At 42.7% G+C, this 22348-nt stretch overlaps 1 protein-coding gene across 5 annotated transcripts in view; it reads right to left on the reverse strand.

Moving 5' to 3' along the window:
• TANC1 (tetratricopeptide repeat, ankyrin repeat and coiled-coil containing 1) overlaps nt 1-22348 on the reverse strand; it is a 254013-nt gene that overhangs the window by 172523 nt on the left and 59142 nt on the right. For all 5 annotated transcript variants that reach the window (XM_061396071.1, XM_061396060.1, XM_061396081.1 and 2 more), the window contains exon 2: nt 20732-20833. The gene's annotated coding sequence lies outside the window, so the exon portion shown is untranslated. The remainder of the gene's footprint in view (nt 1-20731; nt 20834-22348) is intronic.

The following is a 22348-nucleotide window of genomic DNA, read 5'->3' on the forward strand; positions in this document are numbered from 1 at the left end:
AAGTATTTACACACAAAAGGGGCATGGCTTAGAGCCTAATTCTTTTTTTAAAAGCTACTTGAATGGACCCTTGTGAAAAGACATGGGTTTCATGACGTGCAAGCTCTGAATTTGGAAGTGGGCCACAGTGCGCTTCCATAGGGGAACCGTGGAAGCACAGATTTCTCTTGACAGTCATGCTTGAAGGAAACAATGCAAAATGTTGTGGCATTTAAAAAAAAGGGGGGGTAGGCAAAATTAGATAATAAATACATGCCTGGTAAGCACAGACATTTTCTTTTTCAAATTAAAAAACCAATCAACCAAACTTCAAGGTTTGTCATTTAGCAAAGACTACATACTAAAGAAATAAGACAAAGACAATTATTGATGGAGCCTTGCCAGCAGAGCTTGGCCAAGGCCCTCATGGGCCTTTTCCCTGTGTTTTCCTGGATCACTGAACAGCTCAGGCCCCATCGTGGTGGTGAAGCTACCCCTGATTAACCACCCAGGTCTCCACCAATCGACCACAGATCTACACACCTTTTGGAATACATGTCCCACAGGCGAAGGACTGGCAGACGTGGAGGTGGGCATCTCATCTCAGGTACCTTAGATACCTATTTCAAGGAGCTCAGCTGTTTTCAGCAAAGTCACATTTTCCGTATCAGTGGTCTCCAATGAAGAGGCTATCAAATATCTGCTATAAGTTTTTCTCCCATTTCTTGCTTCCCCCACTAAATAGTAACTCAATGGAAAGAACCTACATTTATATTTTAAATGATATTCAAACTGCAACATGGAGAAATTTTGATTATGTGTGTGTGCATGCTCACTCGGCTGTGTCCAACTCTGCGACCCCATGGACTGTAGCCCTCCAGACTCCTCTGTCCATGAAAATTTCCAAGCAAGAATACTGGAGTGGATTGCCATTTCCTACTCCAGGAGATCTTCCTAACCCAGGGATTGAAACCATGTCTCTTGCATTGGCAAGCAGATTCTTGACCACTGTGCCATCTGGGAGGCCCCCCCTTAAATGATTGTATCTGAGTAAAAAATTAAGGACCCCTCCCAGCCCCCATACACACATAAGCTGGAAAGGAAAAAAGGAAGACTGCTCCCTGTGGGCTAAATTCTGAAATTAACACAGATCAGAGTAGAGCTATGCAAAGTCCCACTTAGTCATGGCCCAAAAGATGTAACTGGAACTTGACATACATCAACAGACCATTTAAACACTGAGCCCATCTGAAGCAAGGTGGTCAGAAACAGCAAGAGCAGTAATAAGCTGGTGGGGTCCACATTAGCAGTATCATCCAGAGAAGATTCTCTGCACACCTGATAGAATCTATGAATTCATAAGTGCATACCCCCCACATCCAGAAACAGACCCTCTAGGCTATGGTACCCAGTGCTATTTAACACTGGCATCATAACTACTTTCCCTTCTTCTGATTCTGTTCTCACTGAGCAGGGCCTCATAACCTGACTTTTTAACCTAACAACGGAGGAGGAGAGTGTGCTGGCTCTGGTCAACCCAACACAATTGCCTAGCTTGTTGGCAGATATGACTCTGGGAATAAATTAATAAACTGGTGTTCTGGCTTGAAACAAAAGCTCTCATGAGAAAGAGTTCTGCCAAAGGGAGTCACTTTGCCAAGTACCATCTATTTAAGACATAAAGAATATTAAGTTTCTGATTCCAATTAGAGGACTAAAAAAAAAAAAAAAGGGGGTAAATTCTCGAATGCAAATGCCACCGTGAAGCAGTCTTCTGAGAGCAGCTGCAGGACTCCTCCTGAAAGATGCCTTCTGCATCACCTCCCTTCCTGTAGCAGCTTCAACTACTGTCACTGTTCATCTAAAAAGGGTGAGCACTGCCTGCTACACAAGTGAATCAGACAGAAACTATGCAAACCAGCCTTCCAGGCACAGTAATTCAGACCCAAATGATTAAATAATAAGCCCAACACCCAGAAAAGAAATTGCCAGAAAACAAAGAGACGCCAGAAGTTATCAGTTCAGTTCAGTTGTTCAGTCGCGTCCGACTCTTTGCGACCCCATGAATCGCAGCATGCCAAGCCTCCCTGTCCATCATCAACTCCCGGAGTTCACTGAGACTCATGTCCATCGAGTCAGTGATGCCATCCAGCCATCTCATCCTCTGTCGTCCCCTTCTCCTCCTGCCACCAATCCCTCCCAGCATCAGAGTCTTTTCCAATGAGTCAGCTCTTCGCATGAGGTGGCCAAAGTACTGGAGTTTCAGCTTTAGCATTAGTCCTTCCAATGAAGACCCAGGACTGATCTCCTTTAGGATGGACTGGTTGGATCTCCTTGCGGTCCAAGGGACCCTCAAGAGTCTTCTCCAACACCACAGTTCAAAAGCATCAATTCCTTGGCACTCAGCTTTCTTCACAGTCCAACTCTTACATCCATATGTGACCACTAGAAAAATCATAGCCTTGACTAGACGGACCTTTGATGGCAAAGTAATGTCTCTGCTTTTGAATATGCTAAGTTGGTCATAACTTTCCTTCCAACGAGTAGGCGTCTTTTAATTTCATGGCTGCAATCACCATCTGCAATGATTTTGGAGCTCCAAAAAATAAAGTTTGACACTGTTTCCACTGTTTCCCCATCTATTTGCTATGAAGTGATGGGACCAGATGCCATGATCTTAGTTTTCTGAATGTTGAGTTTTAAGCCAACTTTTTCACTCTCCTCTTTCACTTTCATCAAGAGGCTTTTTAGTTCCTCTTCACTTTCTGCCATAAGGGTGGTGTTATCTGCATATCTGAGGTTATTGATATTTCTCCCGGCAATCTTGATTCCAGCTTGTGCTTCTTCCAGTCCAGAGTTTCTCATGATGTACTCTGCATATAAGTTAAATAAGCAGGGTGACAATATACAGCCTTGACGTACTCCTTTTCCTATTTGGAACCAGTCTGTTGTTCCATGTCCAGTTCTGTTTCTACCTGACCTGCATATAGGTTTCTCAAAAGGCAGGTCAGGTGGTCTGGTATTCCCATCTCTTTCAGAATTTTCCACAGTTTATTGTGATCCACATAGTCAAAGGCTTTGGCATAGTCAATAAAGCAGAAGTAGATGTTTTTCTGGAACTCTCTTGCTTTTTCCATGATCCAGCGGATGTTGGCAATTTGATCGCTAGTTCCTCTGCCTTTTCTAAACAGCTCAACTGGAATTCCATCACCTCCACTAGCTTTGTTCGTAGTGATGCTTCCTCAGGCCCACTTGACTTCACATTCCAGGATGTCTGGCTCTAGGTGAGTGATCACACCATCATGATTATCTGCGTCATGAACTAAAATGGACTGGAATGGGTGAATTTAACTCAGATGACCATTATATCTACTACTGCAGGCAGGAATCCCTTAGAAGAAATGGAGTAGCCATCACGGTCAACAAGAGTCCGAAATACAGTACTTGGATGCAATCTCAAAGACAGAATGATCTCTGTTCGTTTCCAAGGCAAATCATTCAATATCATGGTAATCCAAGTCTATACCCCAACCAGTAACATTGAAGAAGCTGAAGTTGAATGGTTCTATGAAGACCTACAAGACCTTTTAGAACTAACACCCAAAAAAAGATGTCCTTTTCATTATAGGGGACTGGAATGCAAAAGTAGGAAGTCAAGAAACACCTGGAGTAACAAGCAAATTTGGCCTTGGAGTACAGAATGAAGCAGGGCAAAGGCTAATAGAGTTTTGCCAAGAAAACGCACTGGTCATAGCAAACACCCTCTTCCAACAGCACAAGAGAAGACTCTACACATGGACATCACCAGATGGTCAACACCAAAATCAGATTGATTATATTCTTTGCAGCCAAAGATGGAGAAGCGCTACACAGTCAGCAAAAACAAGACCGGGAGCTGACTGTGGCTCAGATCATGAACTCCTTATTGCCAAATTTAGACTGAAATTGAAGAAAGTAGGGAAAACCACTAGACCATTCAGGTATGACCTAAATCAAATCCCTTATGATTACACAGTGGAAATGAGAAATAGATTTAAGAGACTAGATCTGATAGAGTGCCTGATGAACTATAGACAGAGGTTCGTGACATTGCACAGGAGACAGGGATCAAGACCATCCCCATGGAAAAGAAATGCAAAAAGCAAAATGGCTATCTGAGGAGGCCTTACAAATAGCTGTGAAAAGAAGAGAAGCGAAAAGCAAAGGAGAAAAGGAAAGATATAAGCATCTGAATGCAGAGTTCCAAAGAATAGCAAGAAGAGATAAGAAAGCCTTCCTCAGTGATCAATGCAAAGAAATAAGAGGAAAACAACAGAATGGGAAAGACTAGAGATCTCTTCAAGAACATTAGAGATACCATGGGAACATTTCATGCAAAGATGGGCTCCATAAAGGACAGAAATGGTATGGACCTAAGAGAAGCAGAAGATATTAAGAAGAGGTGGCAAGAATACACAGAAGAACTGTACAAAAAAGAAGTTATCAAGTTCCTGCTAAATTAAAAGATCATACATGTAAGGATGTACTTAAAAACAAGCATGATAGGATAAAATAAGAAATACTGTCCTTTTTCACTTTACCATATTACAGATCAAGAGTCACAGGTATAACAAAAATAAACACTGGCCAAATAGAATTCCTCAATGTCTGCCACATAAAAACCTTGGCTTCTACCACACAAGTAGTATAAACATATGGTTGGATATAAATATTTAAAAATAAATATTGGAAAAAGTGGAGAATTTTGGTCCTCATTTCTTTATATATTTTTTGAGGAAGAGAGAAAAGACCAGCCTCTAGGTCACAACAACTGAAATTATCTAATGAGAGAAAATTTCCTATAATGTTCATTTAAAAGAAAATAAAATGAGCATGTGACATTATCTTCAATGATCTGAAGTCACCCAGATTTTCTTGTTTTTCTACTATCCTTCAACATCAAAGTTTCCCAAATGCCACAAATTCTTCCTTTTAAAACTCAGGAAGTTAAATCAACTATTTAGTTTACTTTTACTTCTCAGATTTCTCCTTTAACACATAAACTCTTTGGAGATAGGCATAATGTCTCCATGTTATATGTTAAATAAGCATTCTGCATAGTGATTACAATGGTATATAAAATATAACAAAAGTTATCCTAGATTAAACACTGAGATGATTTCAAAACAAGACAAAAACCTATTTCAGTCTGCAATCCCAATGGCAGTATCATAAACATGACCACTTTGTGTGAAATCACAAAGTAATACCAGCCTTCAAACCTTCCTCTTCTGGAGTGCCTTACTGCCTATTTACATTATTTCAAGTGGAATCCATGAGGCAGGGACTGTTTATTCTTGAAGAGATACAAACAGAAGCCGGAACACAGTCTTCGCACCCACTCTGTTCTCAGTATTTGTTGACAGATTTAACTAGGCTGCAATGAACACAGATGAGCTATTTCCTCCAAATCAAGCAATTAAACAACATTTATAGCAGTTTATAAATTACAAAGAACATTCCTATATATTTTCATTTGCAAAGAATGCAAAAAAACTCAGTTAAATCCATGAGATACTTGGGAGGAAAATGCTGCATTTTACAATACCCTGTCATGTCCACACCTGAGTCAGCCTTAAAAATCTCAAGATAATAAAACCTTATCCAGTTATCCTGCACACCTAAACATATGCTCTTTGCTCACTCTATGGAAAGGAACTCCTTGCATCAAACCATCTACCTGACCTCACAGCAAAGCAGTCTCAGAAGGTGACTCCATTCTTCAGTCATTGAAACATGTATATTATCATATGTGAAATAGATTGCCAATCCAGGTTCGATGCATGAGACAGGGTGCTCAGGGCTGGTGCACTGGGATGACCCAGAGGGATGGGATGGGGAGGGAGGTGGGAGGGGAGTTCAGGATGGGGAACACATGTACACCCGTGGCAGATTCATGTCAATGTATGGCAAAACCAATACAATATTGTAATTAGCCTCCAATAAATAAAATAAAATAAAATTTTAAAAAAGGGGATGTAATGTATAGCATGGTGATAATAATTAATAACATTGTATTATAAGTTGGAAAGTTGCTAAATAAATATTGAAAGTTCTCATCAAAAGAAAGGTGACGGCAACAGTGTATGGTGAAAAATGGTAACTAAACTTCCTGTGATCATTTCACAATGTATAAATTTGTCAAATCATTGTATCTTACATCAAAACAAATATAGTATTGTATGTCAATTATACTTCAAAAAATAAATAAATAAATAAAAATAACCTACTTAATTTGTAAAAAGAAATAAAGCAAGCCAGAGTAGCAATATTTACAAGTGAAAAACACTGGACAGTAAGACACGCATACTCATTACGAAAAAAAAATTTTTTTTTTAATTTCAGAGAAGAGAGACATCAAAAATATCCTCAATTTTAGGGACTCAAAAGATTTTCAACCTAATAAGATTTAAGACTCACCTAACACAATAGTCATGACATTTGCAGGACTGCCTTTAGAACTTTCCTTTGCATTGGCAACTTTTACTATTTATCAAAAGAAAGGAAATGGGTGACAGTGGTGATGGGGTGATGGTGTCTAAAGCAGCCTATAGGATAAATAATACGGAAGGGAGCAAGCTAGAGAAAACAAAGTCAAATAGAGACCACAAAAGGAAACAAAGAGCTCTGCTAGAGGGGGCGCTGGCTGCTGCTGAAACTCATGGAAAACTGTACTGTTAATAGAAGCTTCCTGAAAGCAAGAGCCATATCTTGAGGACATTCTTTTAGAGTTCCCAGGAGGCTGGGGAGAAAAACCAACCCTTGATGAATACTTGAAATTCCAGGCGGTCTCTCTCACATTTTCCCCCATCCTGGCTAGTAGAGAAAACCTAGGAGTCAGGAGACCCGACCCTGGCATTGTGACAGGAAACAGGCCACTAGACGTCTCTAGGATGCAGATGCTTCGTCCAGGAAAGTTGCAAGAGAAGGGGTTATTGATCAAGAAATCAGAAAGCAATTGTGATGATAAGTTAAAATAGTGGCCTTTCATATGGCTTAACATGCAGAGCTGGGGAAAAGGAGATAAAGCACAGGCGAATGATGCCCTAGGACACAACAGACCTAACCATTTGGTCCTCTTTATTTGAAGTCATTCTACAAACTCTACCTTTAATTCTGCTGTTCTTTAAAATCAGGTTTGTCTTAGGCAAAAAGATGCCCAGTTTGAGTTATTAAAAGGAAAGTTAATTTACAGTCACAAGTAATGTGAATTTAAAAGAGTTCGGGGGCGGGGTGGGGGGGGACAAACAGAGTTCTGGGCATGAAATTTGAACTCAGATGCTTAAGTTCTGATGCCCCAAATTCAGTGCAAATTCCCTATTAGATCGAAGTCATTTTCAACCCCTATTTAAAATATTCTGTAGAAAGATACACAAGTTGTTTTGAGAAACATGTCTTTAAAAATCTGAGTCTCCTAAGCTAGTATTTCATGTTGCTAAAAAATTACTACATATAAGTTTGTTTAAAGAAGTTTTCATTTTGATAATACTTGGCAGAAGAGAAATTTTACTTTTGGAAGAAAATATGAAGAAGTTACCTGCTTCTGGCTACAAGATCCATTTTCCTATATTGTGAAGAGATTTGTTTCATTCAACTTGGAATACCATCCCCTTCATAAAACCTTCCCAGGCCATGATAGTCAGAAGGTACCTTTAATTCCACACCTCACTTTGTACTATCAATAAAAATCACAGTGAAAAACGTTGAACTCTACAAATCTCCCATGGCACCTAAAAATGTCCCTTAGATGTAACAGACACCTAGTAAGTCTCCTTAAATGAAAGAATAGCGGGGTTGTTATGGAGGGGAAATGAAAATCATTGCAATTCTCTCCCACAACAGATTTGGGCTAATAATGTAAGAATTCTTCTGTTACCAAGTACTAATTTCCAAGTTTATGGACAAAGTTATTTGACTTACACACGATGAACAGCACATTCCCATGGCAGGATCTGCTGTGTTATCAGGCTTTCAGAAGTACCAGCTGCAGGTAGGTTTTATTTTGGGATTTTAAATACACACACAGAAGGGATAAGTACAACAACAGAGAAGCCAAAACCTGAAATCAATACATTCTGCCTCAAACCAGGAAAGGCTCAGATAGGGAAATAACCAAGTCCAGCTGCTGCTGCTGCTGCTAAGTCGCTTCAGTCGTGTCCGACTGTGCGACCCCATAGACGGCAGCCCACCAGGCTCCGCCATCCCCGGGATTCTCCAGGCAAGAACACTGGAGTGGGTTGCCATTTCCTTCTCCAATGCATGACAGTGAAAAGTGAAAGTGAAGTCACTCAGTCATGTCCAACTCTTCGTGATCCCATGGACTGCAGCCTACCAGGCCCCTCCATCCATGGGATTTTCCAGGCCAGAGTACTGAAGTGGGTTGCCATTGCCTTCTCCGAACCAAGTGCAGAGTTCCTGGCAATTATCATTATGCCTCCCAGGTCAATGGTTCTCATACAGGATGGAGCACCAGCCTTGCAGAAAGCCCCTGCTCATCTAGAAGCTTCACCCAGGTGCTCCCCAACCAGGCACCTGCCTCCCAACCTAACAGCATGCTACCTAACTAGAGAACAAAATAACTGTGACATTATTACCATCACCACCACCATCCAGATGGCCATAGATATTTATTAGAGAAAGAAAAGGCATTTCACAAGCTCACTTAAAAAATCTATTTCAAAAGCTTCCTCTTAGAAGCCTTCCTGCTCTTATTTTAATTGCTTCTCCACCTGCCTCCTCCACTAGGCTGTGGGCCTCTGAATGGTCAGACCCTGCCAAGCTTCACCAGCACAGTTTTCTCACTTCAATATCAATGGATATATCAGAGAGGAACACAATCTGAATCCATCTCTAATTCTCAAAGGGAAAAACTGTACCTCAAAACACATTGCCAGCCTATTTAAGTAAATGTAACCTCCTTGTTTAAAATGCAAGACCCTGAGCATCAGAGGAACTTGTCCTGACTCTCCTAAGACAAGGTTACAACCCGATTTTCCAATTACAGAATAAGCACTGGGCTAGGTGTTTCATTCTGCACACATTCCTGAGTCTCCACTCTGTGCCAATCAAAGAGGGGCACAAAGTATAATATGTTGGAGGAGGAAGACAACATCATCAACGAACATGGGCAGGAAGCCACAAGTCCAGGCCTCCCTTTTCTCTGTAAAGTGAAACTGAAGTCTGAGAGGAGCAGAGATGGTTCAGAGTAGCCCCTGTAGAGAAGAGGAAGGCAAGCACAAGATTAAAAGGGTAGCTCAACAGTTCTGATTGCCCAACCAAGAGCAAGACACAATGAAAGTGTGCAATTCCATCCTGCGATGCTCAGCCCCGAGGAAGAACCATCCAGAGGACAAGAGGTTTGATCGGCCATCGGGTGTTGGCAGCACAGGTGCAACAGGAGTGGTTGGGGTGCTTGTACAAGAGTACCCAGAGTGGTATGCCATGGAAGTGAGGCTGGACAGGAAGCAACTGGAGCCCTGAGAAGAAGCACAGCCAGAGAGAACAGGGATGGTGTTTCAGAGAGATCAAAGAGCAAATACAGAGGGGTAAGTGAATGAAGAAGCTAAACAGAGGCTGTCTGATCCTCTTAATTTTAAATTCTTGGATATGGAACAATTCCAGACACTGTTAAAGCCCACATGACTGCCAACAGCACGGTTCACTGAAGTGGAACGTCCTCAAGTGAGGATCGGAAGCAAAGAAGTCAAGGAACTTGAATCTTGGCCTGGGAAAGGGTCATTCAGATGCTCCCTGCAGTAAGGGAGGCAAGGTTAAGGATATCAGCCACCACGCTAACAGCCAGTATTTACCAAAGTCTTTACCATATATCGGGTTTCCCTGGTAGCTTAGCTGGTAAAGAAGCTGCCTGCAATGCAGAAGACCCTGCATTGGTTCGATTTCTGAGTTGGGAAGATCCCCTGGAGAAGGGAATGGCTACCCACTCCAGTATTCTGGCCTGGAGAATTCCATGGACAGAGGAGCCTGGCAGGCTACAGCCCATGGGGTTGCAAAGAGTCAGACACGACTGAGTGACTTTCACTTTCCTTTCTTTACTGTCTATCAGTTAAGTGGAAGAGTTTTATATTCTTCAGCAACCTCATTTTTAAAATCTTTAAAAAATCATTTATGGGACAGTCTCACTGATTCTTTTTTATAAATAAGAACACAAAGAAAGGCTTAAAGAAATGAACAACTTCCCCAAGGTTACACAATTCATAAAGGCGAAGCTGGGACTTGAACCCAGGTCTGACTTGAAAGCTCAGGCTCTGAATTGCTACCTCCCAAGTCCTCAATGAACCAGGGAGAGGGGAGCTAGGAAGGTGACCCGGAAAACACAGAATACAAGTCTCAAAGACAAAGTGGCTTTTGCATGAGGGTGACAAAGTACAGCTGTTATGGATCCAGCTGAGGAGAGCTGGGGAAAAAGCCAATGCCAGGCCACAGTAGCCATGAGGCCAAAGCCCGTGCAGCACCACCTAGGCTGTGGCTATGAAGCTCAATCTCTGCATGTGGTCCCACCCTTTCTCACACAGCTCCACGGAGGGGGTGACCAGACCACAGGACACTGTCCTATGTAAGGTTCACAGCAACTGGAGACCCCAGTCCCAATCCTCATAAAGGCGATTAGCTCCTTAACAGCCGCCCTGATTACATCTTCTCTTTTCCCTTCTCCTTCCTGTGAAGTTTTCCACTTATATCATACAACAGAGTTATGAACCGCAACTCACATGGGCCACCTTCTTGATGTGTGACAATGACAGCTCCCTGAGTAAAGGTAGGAGGCCTCGCGTTATTAACTAGATGACCTTGGGCAAGTTATTTCGCCTTTCACTGGCTCATCCGTCTAACGGGAACACCGCTTCCCTTCCCGTTTGACAGGGTAATATCAAGTCTCTTCCACCTCTAGGTGCTATCATTGCAAAGGGGGAGCTTTATTTCTTGTTCACAGGGCCACTGTAATCACAGCAGCTGATAAACCATCACCACAGATGAAAAAGGAACTCCTCTAAGGAGTCTATGGCATGGGCTGATGATAAGTCTTGAGTATGAAAGGAGAAGCGATCCTGAAGACATGTCAGGAAGTCCATTTTTTCCCAAAAAGTGTTAACAGGCACTCAATCAATCAGTGCCAGCTGAATGAAGCCTGGTATTATAAATCTAAAGAAATTAAATTTTTTAAATTGCACTGCATCTGGCTTCAAAGCGAAAAAGGTCAGACAACTTCAAAGATGCCCTGTGAAAGGCAGCTATTCATTACACCAAGATTTCTTGCTTATGGCGCTGACAGACGGATCTTTCACTTAAAGCTTCAGAATATAAGATGTCAAAATCCCTCCTCCGCTTCTGTCAGAGCTTGCTATGATGCTCTGAACAAGGTTATAACCTCCCCAGGACTTAATTTCATTAGGTTAGGGATTCTCAATACCCATGTAGTTTGCTTTTTTTTTTTTTTTTTTTTCAGACTCCCCCAGGTGATTCTGATGTACAGCCAGCAACACGCATTTAGGACTAATTATATTTCAGGCCCTGCTCTAAGCACTTTATATATATAGTCATTTAATCCTCACACCAGCCCTCTACAGAAGGTGCTATCAGTATCTCCATTCTCCAGAGAAGCTGGAACTTGCCCAGAGTCATGAAGCTCATGAGGGCCCATCCAGGCAGTTGGGCTCCAGAGCCTGACCATGTAGTCCTATCCCATGCCTCCTTTTTGGATAAAAGCGAGAGAGTAGCTCCCAAGGGCCTGGTGAGGTGGTGACACACACATACCTGCCACCCCCACCCCATGCCTCAAATCTTTCTTGGAAAAGAAAATCTATCTCTATCCCTTATCTTGAAAAAGACACCTACTGTCCACTCCCTCAAGTTCTGCTAGGCACCCAATCAGAGTTATTTCAAACTACCGTGTTGTTGATATGTATGATCTGGAAGCATCACACAAGATACATGCAAAAAAATGAGCACACTCAAGCTCACAGGTGGAAAATACTGGGAGATGGGCCATACTGTTGATGAAGAAGATACTTTGGGGCAGAGACCTCCGTGTCACATAGGCAATGCTTCCCACATTCCAAACACTTACCCAGAAATAAGAAACTATGCTATTCAAGAGGAACTCAAAAAACATCTCCCCATTCTCACTAGAATGAACTGAATGAAGCTTGTTAAAAAGTGATCGGCTGGGGCAAGGAATGGCCTTGTGCCCAAGTTCTCCTCTGGACAGTTTTACACAGTCCAGTTAATGTAACATGGTCTTAACCTTGGACATCAAAGTTCTAAAATAAATTAGGCAATGCCGGTGACAATGCAGTAGCGAGCCAAATCAAATACACAGGTGTCACACTTGTGCATCATATGCGCATTCTCTCTTCCCACAGCTAAGGCAAGTATATCAACACACGGATCAAGGGGCTCTTATCTGAAATTTGTAAGGAAAACCATTCTGGGCCATAAACATTTGGTTGCAATTCAGTTCAGTCACTCAGTCGTGTCTGACTCTTTGTGACACCATGGACTGCAGCACACCAGGCTTCCCTGTCCACCACCAACTCCTGGAGCCTACTCAAACTCATGTCCATCGAGTCGGTGATGCCATCCAACCATCTCATCCTCTGTCGTCCCCTTCTCCTCCTGCCTTCAATCTTTCCCCACACAGGGTTTTTTCCAATAAGTCGGTTCTTCACATCAGGTGGCCCAACTATTGGAGTTTCAGCTTCAGCGTCAGTTCTTCCAATGAATACTGATTGCAGTACACAGTCTCAAACTGCGACTGCCACAGGGCCCATGAGAAAGGTCACGTGGGAATGTGCGCTCAGCCGCTCCAGTCAGGCTCTTTATGACTTCTATGGACTAGAGCCCATCAGGGTCCTCTGTCCATGGGATTCTCCAGGCAAGAATACTGGAGTTGCCATGCCCTCCTCCAGGGATCCTCCCAACCCAGGGATTAAACCTGTATTTCTTGCATTGCAGCTGGATTCTTTACCGCTGAGCCACCAGGGAAGCCCCATGTGAGAATGGGCATTGGCTTTATTTTTTAATCCACTCCAACCACCCCCAAATGGGGGAATACCAGAGTTCCAGATGATAAAATTCAAAGACAACTCATGCTAGGAAACAAAAGCCAAACATGTAGAGGAGACCATTTTTTCTTTTTTTTAATATTAACAAATCCAGGCTCAAAGGAAGAAAGGAAAGACACAAGGGTGCCATCCAAGTCAGGAGTATCTGACCTTTTAAGTGCCATGGGCTGCCTCAGCAATCTAGAGCCTCTAATCAGAATGTTTCTGAGTGATTTTGACACAGAAAATGCAATTACAGAGAAAATCAATTATACTGAAGCAGACATCAAAATATTTAAAAAGCAAATCTGTGATAATAGTAATGTGTGCTTCTTAACGCATAAATAACATGACACAGCAGCAGGTCTAAGAGCTACTGTAGTTTCCTGAGTGGTGATAGGCATAATTGATAGCTTAAACTGCCTCCCTCAAAATGATATAAAAGTCTATAATTTCTATGTGCCAAAGCCACAGGTGCTACTCTTATTCCATAGTTTATTCTCCCTTTCATGATTAAAGGAAAAACTACATTTTGGCTACAGTATAGCTAAATTTGCATTTTTCTCCACTCATCGAAGTTCAGAGACCCTCTGCAGTGCATCCAATGACCCTAAGAGTTTGGGACCCTTACCCAGAGAATCAGGATCAGACCCAACAGAACAATTACTCTGACTTGCCAAAAGCTCTGCAAATAGCCCAGGAGTTTCTAGAGAAACAGTAGCTCACTTTTATCCCACTCCTGGAACCACTGAAATACAGGAAATTAAATGGTAATTTACTGATTGGCACATATTAGCAGGATTGGGAACTCCACAAAGACATCACCCCTAACAATTATATGCCAAGTTCCATGGTTAATTTTCACAGTAGTCTGTAAAAGTTCTATTTAACAAGAAAGTCCATCACCACCAAATTACTAACAACAGCTAGCCTGGCATCACAAGAGAGATACCTATGGAAATTTAGTGTGAGACAACATACAAAAGCATGAAAGTCAGGGTGAATATTAGGGACAAGTGTGTTTTATATTGGTTTTATTTTCTTGAATTCTCTTCTTATCCTTTTAAAAAGTATTTAAGCTCTAATATGTATGGCCTTCCCATGAATTGGACCAGGCTTCCACGTGAGACTGGTACCCAAGGCGTGGCCTCTTCCGCCCCCACTGCTTCATACAACCAGGCCACTCACCAGATGCGTGCCTTCATGGGGGATGCCCTAAGAAGATAAATATCATTCAGAGTCCAAAATACACGGACTCACACTGGGCCACTGCCAGTTTCTCATGGATCCTGGGTAACTGAGACGGTTTTTGTTTTCATGGTTAGGACCTACAAACAACAGCTGCAAAAGTGTAATACTTTTTCTAGACTAATAAAATTACCTAAATCTGGCTCACTGTTTCAGCTGTGGCAGCAGCCAAACTTCCCAGAAAGATGCAAGCCCTGTATGGTTTCCAGAAGATCTGGGATGGGAGCTCTGAGCTAAACCAGAGGCATTCAAACCCAACCCAACAGCAAAAGATACATTACCTAAATTCTGAATTACAGGATAATTCCTATGCGTGGAGATTACAAACATTACTTTTAGGAGTCAGATAAAACTTTAATCAAACCTATAAAGTTCAAGCACACTTGAAGTTATGTGACATGCCATATATGAACATCAGATTTTTTCTCTCTAAAACACAGTGAAAGGTTCAATTAAAGCCCTTAACTCTGCAGGGAAGCCTTTGATCAAAGATTCTGTCACCACCTCTCAACACATACAGACAGTATGAAACATATCTCAGACCTAAGGAACAAAATCAGTATTGTGAAGTGGCGTGGAAACCACACATACATATACACAGAGATCATGCTCCTTTCAAGTCGGGAGGACGGGGGCGGGCACAGGGAAATGAGTTGCAGAAACTACAGCTTCCAAACTGAAAAGGTTCCTTAGACACAGTACATGAACACAGCTATCAAATTATTTTCTAAATATAAGTGTGTGGTCCAATGCCTTCTTTAAGGAAAAACAGCTTCATTAGAACCCAGTGGAAAAGTGGAACACTTTTCTTGAATGACTCTGAATTAAAGACAGTGGATACAAAACTGTTTTAGATAAAACGAAGATGTTGCACAGATGTTATAAGTTGTCATGGTCTTACTAAAACATCTTTCTGCCACAGCAAAATATGAGTCTGCAACAGAGCTGGATATAAAATAATAAATATCTGTCCCTTGTCTTTATGTAATCCAACTTCCCAAGCTGACTCCCTTCTGCCTCCTCAGAAACCTAATAAAGCCCATATTTCAATGTACTGATAATTCACTGAAAACCACAAAGCCATTCATCTCCAACTCAGACTTAAGTTATGATTTTTTTTGCAATTATCTCTTCTTATCAATATTGTAAATCTGTAACAAACAAAAGGCCTTTACTCCACAAATCCAACAGACCACCATAAAAATAACAGCCAAGGTGGGAACACAAATGCACCCCATAGTAAGTATGGTTATGTCTTTCACTGTGAATAATCTGGTTTAGTCCTCACAATGAGGAGGTCGGAACTGCAATTGTGCTGACAGATAAAGAAATTAAGGGTCAGAGAAACTTCACAGCCTGCCCCTAGCCACACCTTCCCTCTTTTAAAAAAAAAAAATTATTTTTAATTGGAGGATAATTGCTTTACAATATTGTGTTGGTTTCTGCCATATATCAACTTGAATCGGCCACAGGTTTACGTACGTCCCCTCCCTCGTGAGCCTCCCTCCCACCTCAAGGCCCATCCCGCCCCTCTAGGTTGTCACAGAGACTGGGTTTGAGCTCCCTGTGTCATACAGCCAATTTCCACTTGTATCTATTTTACATATATTAATGTATATATTTCAATGCTACTCTCTCAATTCATCCCACACTTTCCTTCTCAACATAGCACTCCTTGGCAGAAAGAACACTAGACCCTCACTTTTGGTATCCTGAGCCTTGGACCCCAAGATTAAATGACGCATAAAACCAGCCTCTGTGGCACAGCATAGGGCCTAAAGATAGGACATATAAAACTAATTGTTTCTGTGGAATTTAGAAACCATTCAACTTTCACTAAAGCGGACCCTCCCCTTAGAGAAACTTGTTACCAAAAAGGAGAACTATGATGGAAAACAAAGAACATTTCCTTCTTGGAACAGGGCAAAAGGAGAGACCTATAGGAAACCAAAATACAGAACTGTCTGTGCCAGGACTGTGTCCAAGTCCATCCTCACAAGATCAGTTAAACAGAAAAATAAACCTCATTAGAACTCTGCTTTAATTCACTTGCCTAGTCTTAAATATGTAGGCTTCATAGATGATACCTTCATCTACTCCAAAACAGTTACATTCAGAACTATTAATAATAGCAAAAATCAGATCTACATATACTATCCTCATTATCAAGGTTTTTACTTGGGTCTTTTCTGCCTTTACTACTTTAAGCACATGAATGATTCAATCAACATGATCAGAGGTCCAGAAGAGTTTATATTTCCACATGTTGTTATTTATAACCTAAAAAAGAGAGGCTCATCTGAGCTAGCCAGTTATCAACTCCCACAACTTCTTCAATTTTTCCAAAAAGAATTTCTTAAAAGTGTCACTGAATTTTAAAGCACCTTCCCATAAAAACCCTTTGAGGGTAAGGAGCATGACCCCACCGTCCTGAGCTCGGGCTACCTAGCCAATATGCAGCTAATAAAAAAAATCAGAGGCTGAACCCAGATAAAGCCACAGAAGACACAGACCATGGTTTTTCCATTTAAGGGTCTTGTCTTTATTGCCTACTATGTAAAAAAAAAAAAAAAAATACACACATACATATATGGTGATACACAAATTTGGAAAAGTCCCTGATGCTGGGAAAGACTAAGGGCAGAAGAAGAGGGCGACAGGATGAGATGGTTGGATGGCATCACTGACTCAAAGGACATAAGTCTGAGCAAACTCCAGGTGATAGAGAAGGATGGGGGAGCCTGGCGTGCTACCTGCCGCCCACAGGGTCACAAAGAGTCAAACACGACTTAGCAACTGAACAAGAGCAACACGATTTTGAGTAAAACCCAGTTCCTGCCCTGAACACAGCCATCCTACTCACCAGACAGAAATCTAAATCTGTGGCATCATGGGAACAGAACAAGTCAGAGTGGCATGATGGTGAAGGTTTTGGAGCCACGGAGACCAATCCATGGGTTTAAAACCCCCAAACCCTAACTCGACTATGCTTCACCTTCCCTGTGATCCTGGGCCTGAAACTTAAACACTCTAAATCTTAGAATCCTCATTCGTAACAGAGATGACATACCACAAAGTAACTTTAAGAATTAAAAACAACATGACAAGTGCCTACAACTATGCCTAGCAAGAAATACATACTAAATAGCTGGTTGTGACGGTCTCATGTTATTCCATCTGCTTATATCGGCCCAACTACAACTTCTAAAGCCCAATTAAATGTCAGTGGAATGGGCTTTCCCTTTTTCTGTTTAGGATATTAAAATGATAGGGCTTTATCGCCAATAACAATCAGAGCTGACTGAGGGAGGGTGAAGGATGAGTCACACATTTTTGCCTTGAATAGTGCCAATGACCACAGTGGGAAAAGCAGACAGAAGCTGGGGGTGAGGGGACTTGGGGAGGTGGAGAGTGGAAAGCAGGCAACAATTAGGAGGAAAATGAGTTCAGTTTGGATATCTCAAAAGTACATATGAGTCATCCAAGTAGAACTTTCCAAAAGATTGTTTGAGACAGGGTGAACTTGGAGAAAGACCTGGGGGTCATTAGCATGTGGGTGGTGGCTAAAGCCATGGAAATACAGAAGTCACCCAAAGAAGCTTAGCAGACTAAAAGCAAAGCACCAAGGATGCAAGCCCAGGAAGTGTGCACACTTACTGGCAGGCACAGTAGGACCTAGGAAGAAATGAAAGGGAGAAAAGTAGGAAAAATGCAAAGGAACCCAAAGGAGAAAGTTTCAAACGAGGAATGGGAGTGATCAGTAGGTCAAGAGCTACAGAAAAGTCTTGTCACAAGTCCTCTTAGAGGCCATCTGTAACCTTAGGAGCAGTTTCTGTGAGGTTGAGGTGATGGAAACCAGATGACAGGTCGTCGGTAAGATCTCTGCCTAAATGGTGAAATTCTTTGATTTCAAAATAGAAACTCACTGTTCTCCAAACCCACAAAATATTAAAACCTCAAACAACTGATTACAAGGTGTTTTTTTTTCCCCCCAGAGAAAGGGAAATTTGCAAAAGAGACCCAGTCAAAAACCACAAAAGCCAGTTAACATGATCTTTGCTATTAAGCTCCTATCTATTTCCTTGAAGCTGGTCCTCAAGGAGAGAGAAAAGAAAAATTAGCTTAATTCTCTACCACCCAAAAACTGGAGGAGGGAAAAAAGGGTCTAACTTACTAGATAAATTTCCTGTCCAATAATTCTCCAAGGGCAATGCATATAAATTGCTATTTCAACATTACCTAGAGAAATGTGTTGCCACAAGTCGGGACTTTGGTTTCAATATGCAAATCCCTGCATACTTTGGTAAAATTCCGTTTAAGCAGAGTCCCACCTGGATTTCTAAATAAGCCTGAGCTCTTGTTAAATTTAGTAGATTGTTCCTCAACATCATTTTCTTCATTCTTTGTATACTTATAACTGTAGAAAGTGCTTTCCTAGGCAATTTTAAATAAAAGTTATAAAATGGTTCTATGATGCAAATTATAGCACTACAAGGGACTGTTTGGCTTGGCAGTATAAACTGGTAAAACTAGTTAGCAGACTTCAAAAATTATTCCCCCAAAACATCTGCTCAGGCTAGAAAGAAGTTTTTGTTTTTTTTTAAGTCTACTCCACATACAAGAATTTATACACCATCAGCTCTTGAGAAGCTTAAAACGCGTGCACGCGTGCACACACACACACAGATAGATAGCAAGTGAACAACAACAAATCTAAGTTGTGTCCAACTCCTGTGGCCCCATGAGCTACAGCCCACCAGGCTGCTTTGTCCATGGGATTTTCCAGTCAAGAATACTGGAGTGGGTTGCCATCTCCTCTTCCAGAGGATCTTCCCAACCCAGGAATCAAACCCACATCTCCTGCATTGACAGGTGGATTCTTTATAACTGAGCCACCAGGGAAGTCTAGGTAAGTGGGTCGGTAGGTAGGCATATACACAGCAGGGACACTCTCTCCATCCCCCTATTTCCAGTTCAGTAGGCCTAGGGCGAGTCCCAGTATCTTAATTTTTAAAACCTCAAGGGAGATTATAATGTGTCCTCCCCTGACATGCTCCTGTTGAGAAGCTTTTATGTTTTGGCAGGATCCGCCAAAGCGGGGGGGGGGGGCAGACAGGGGGGATGGCAACTGTCCACTGCTTCATGGACGAGCAAGACACAGTCAGAAAGGTGACTGCAGAATATGAAGTCCTGCGAGCAAGCCACACTGGACAGATGGCAGAGTGCATCTGCACATCGCATGGACGTCTCAAGAACACTCAGGCTGGAAGCAGCTTTAACCCTGACCCCGCCTCCTAGGGAAGAGTGTTTCCAACACCCACAGAGAAGAGATCCAGGGCAGAGCCTTCATTCCCCGAGTCAACAGTTCTGTCCTGGGCCTCCTGGGGACTTCTGCTCCACAGCCTCAACTGAGAGCATCGGAGCATGAATAACAACAGTCCTCCAAGCTGTGCCCACTCAGGATGGGACTGGAGACTCCGTTCTCAGTCAGTTCTCTCTCCTTAAAGGAAAGAGGGAATACTTGAGTCCTACTACACGCTACACACTGGAGACAGCAAATACAAATGAAAAGGCGTACAGACCAAAAATCTTACCCATCAGGAACCTCCAGTCTCAAACACCTTGCATTAGGTACTTTTGTTTCACGACTTACATGTAAGATAGCAGTACAGGAAAACCACAGTCCAGGAGATGTTCAGCAACATGTTTAAAGTTCTTAAGGCCACAAGAAGCCTCCCTGAAACCCAGGAGGGGAGTAACTCCAAACAGGTTAACAAGACAGCATGTAGAGCAGATGAGAGATGGAACCCAAGCTGTTGTAACTGGTATGGCACTAAAAAGGCAGCCTGGGAAGACGTCTGGGTAAGGTAGGTGTAGACGTCCCTTTATTTGTCTCCTGGTAACTATGGGGAAGTTCATATTAATTATTAAACTTCAAAAGCTATTCACAAGAATTGGGGGCGAGAAAAATGATAAAGAAGTAAACATCACAATATATTTATCTATTGAATCATTCTATTGTACACCTAAAACTACCGCTACATGTCAACTACAACTCAATTTTTAAAATATATCAAAAACAGACAGCAGGCTGACACCATTAAAAATCTAAAAATTTTTATCAGTTCTACTGATACAATATTTTTGGTGCCCCCCCCAAACCCTGAAATGGGCACCAAAAAAGGTCAGAAAGATTTTTAAAGAATGTTATCAACACATCCCTATTACTAAGAGTTCTTCAACATAAGTAATTAAGTCATGGATTTTTTTTTTTCCAATTCTTCTTAAATTTCTTTGAATAAAAAACCAATTTACCTTCAAAAGCCACAGAATTTTTCAGAAAATAACATACTGTGGAAAACTTGTATACTTTGTAGAAATACAGCTTTTCCCTGGGTCTCACTCACCTTGCCTCACCCCAGACTCCACTTGCTGGCAACAGAGAGCAGCTGTCTCACTCGGGGGAAACCCCGAACGGATCAGGCGACTACAGCAAGATGGAACGAGAACTGAAAAAAGAAAAACCAGTCAGTATACTCGTCCTATGACACCAGAAGCACAGAGTTCATAAAACCAGCTACAACCAGGACTTCAGAAAAAGCCATGATGGACAGGAAAAGCCATCAGTATATACATACTTTAAACAGGGGAACAAGGTGATGGGCTGGCAAACCAAGAAAACTCATTCCTCCTCCTGACAACCTCTGCCCAGGCTGACCAGGGACTGTCACTGAAAGCCTCGTCTTGAGCAAGGTACGGCAGCATTCAAACTACCTTCTCTAGCTTGGGTTTTCTCTTCAGCTGATACTAATAAGTTTGCAGCCCAACACAAGCGTCTCAAAGGTTTCAGACAATGAGCCCAGAACCTTACTAAGGCACTCATGGTGCTGAAGTTCTCCAGAATATTTTCTTCCCATATTTCCTGCCTCACTCCTCACAGGTCCCGGTTCTTTAAACGACTCACCGTTTCCGAACACACCGCCTAATCTCACACCTTTGCTCTCCCTGTTCCCTCATCCGGAGACACCGCCCCCACTCCGGAGATTAGTCATCCTCCAAACACAGCTCAAGTACCCCCTGCATGCCCGGCCTACCCCCACAGCACCTCGCCTCTGCACACAAAGCCCCTTGCAGACACCTGTGTCCTAGCGCCCGCTTCCCTCTGCCTTGACCCCACCCCTCCTCCCCAGCTGGCCCCTCTACCACCCTCCTGTTCTTCTCACAAGGAGAGGCACATGCCAAGGCATGTTTGTTCCTTGAAGGATTTCCAACAAGAGGTTCTCTGTGACTGACTCGGAGTCCTTTTCCCTGGGAAATATTCTTCTTACTGCTACTCTGGTCCTGGAAGATGTTCTTTTTCAAGAGTGCTATCCAAGCTCCAACACAGCGACAACCGGGCTCTTGCCCAACTCAGTCCCCTCACAGCAAGGCTGCCGGGCATCACTGCCAAAGAGGATGGATCATGTGTAGTCACGCTGGGGCCGATGAAACCACCTTGGCAGGGCCCCGGAGTGTAATAGGTTCGTGCATGCAAAGGCTGGGCGGAGACCTCTTTCTCCGTTAAGTCTGTTTGATGAGGAGCTCTATAAGACATGCCACGCCCTCATCCCCCCACCACCACTAATCACAACCCACCTGAACTTCAGAGATGAAAATGGAGCACGGGAGCTCTTCTCTGGGAGGAAACCAGGGACGGAGGCAGGGGACAGGCCCGGTGCTCCCCACCTCCACCTCAGAGAGAGCTAAGATCTCATTCAAGCAGAACATGGAGGAGAAACCTACCCGGTCCAGGTGGTCCCCTGACATCAAATCTCACCTCACATTCAGCAACAGCCCCCAAAGCTGCCCAGGCTTCTGAGCGCCGCACCCACCCCCCCCACCCGCCGGGTTCTGCTTCCCTAGGTTGCTGACCTCGCTGGTAGTACTGACGCATTCACTGCAGCAGAGCACCACCTGGTGAACCACAGCTCAAATATCCGAGGCATCCTCCTAGGGTTCACTCGTAAGGCAATCACCTGCCTCAT

The sequence above is a fragment of the Bos javanicus genome, chromosome 2 (genome assembly GCF_032452875.1).
Source record: "Bos javanicus breed banteng chromosome 2, ARS-OSU_banteng_1.0, whole genome shotgun sequence".
NCBI classification, from domain to species: domain Eukaryota; kingdom Metazoa; phylum Chordata; class Mammalia; order Artiodactyla; family Bovidae; genus Bos; species Bos javanicus.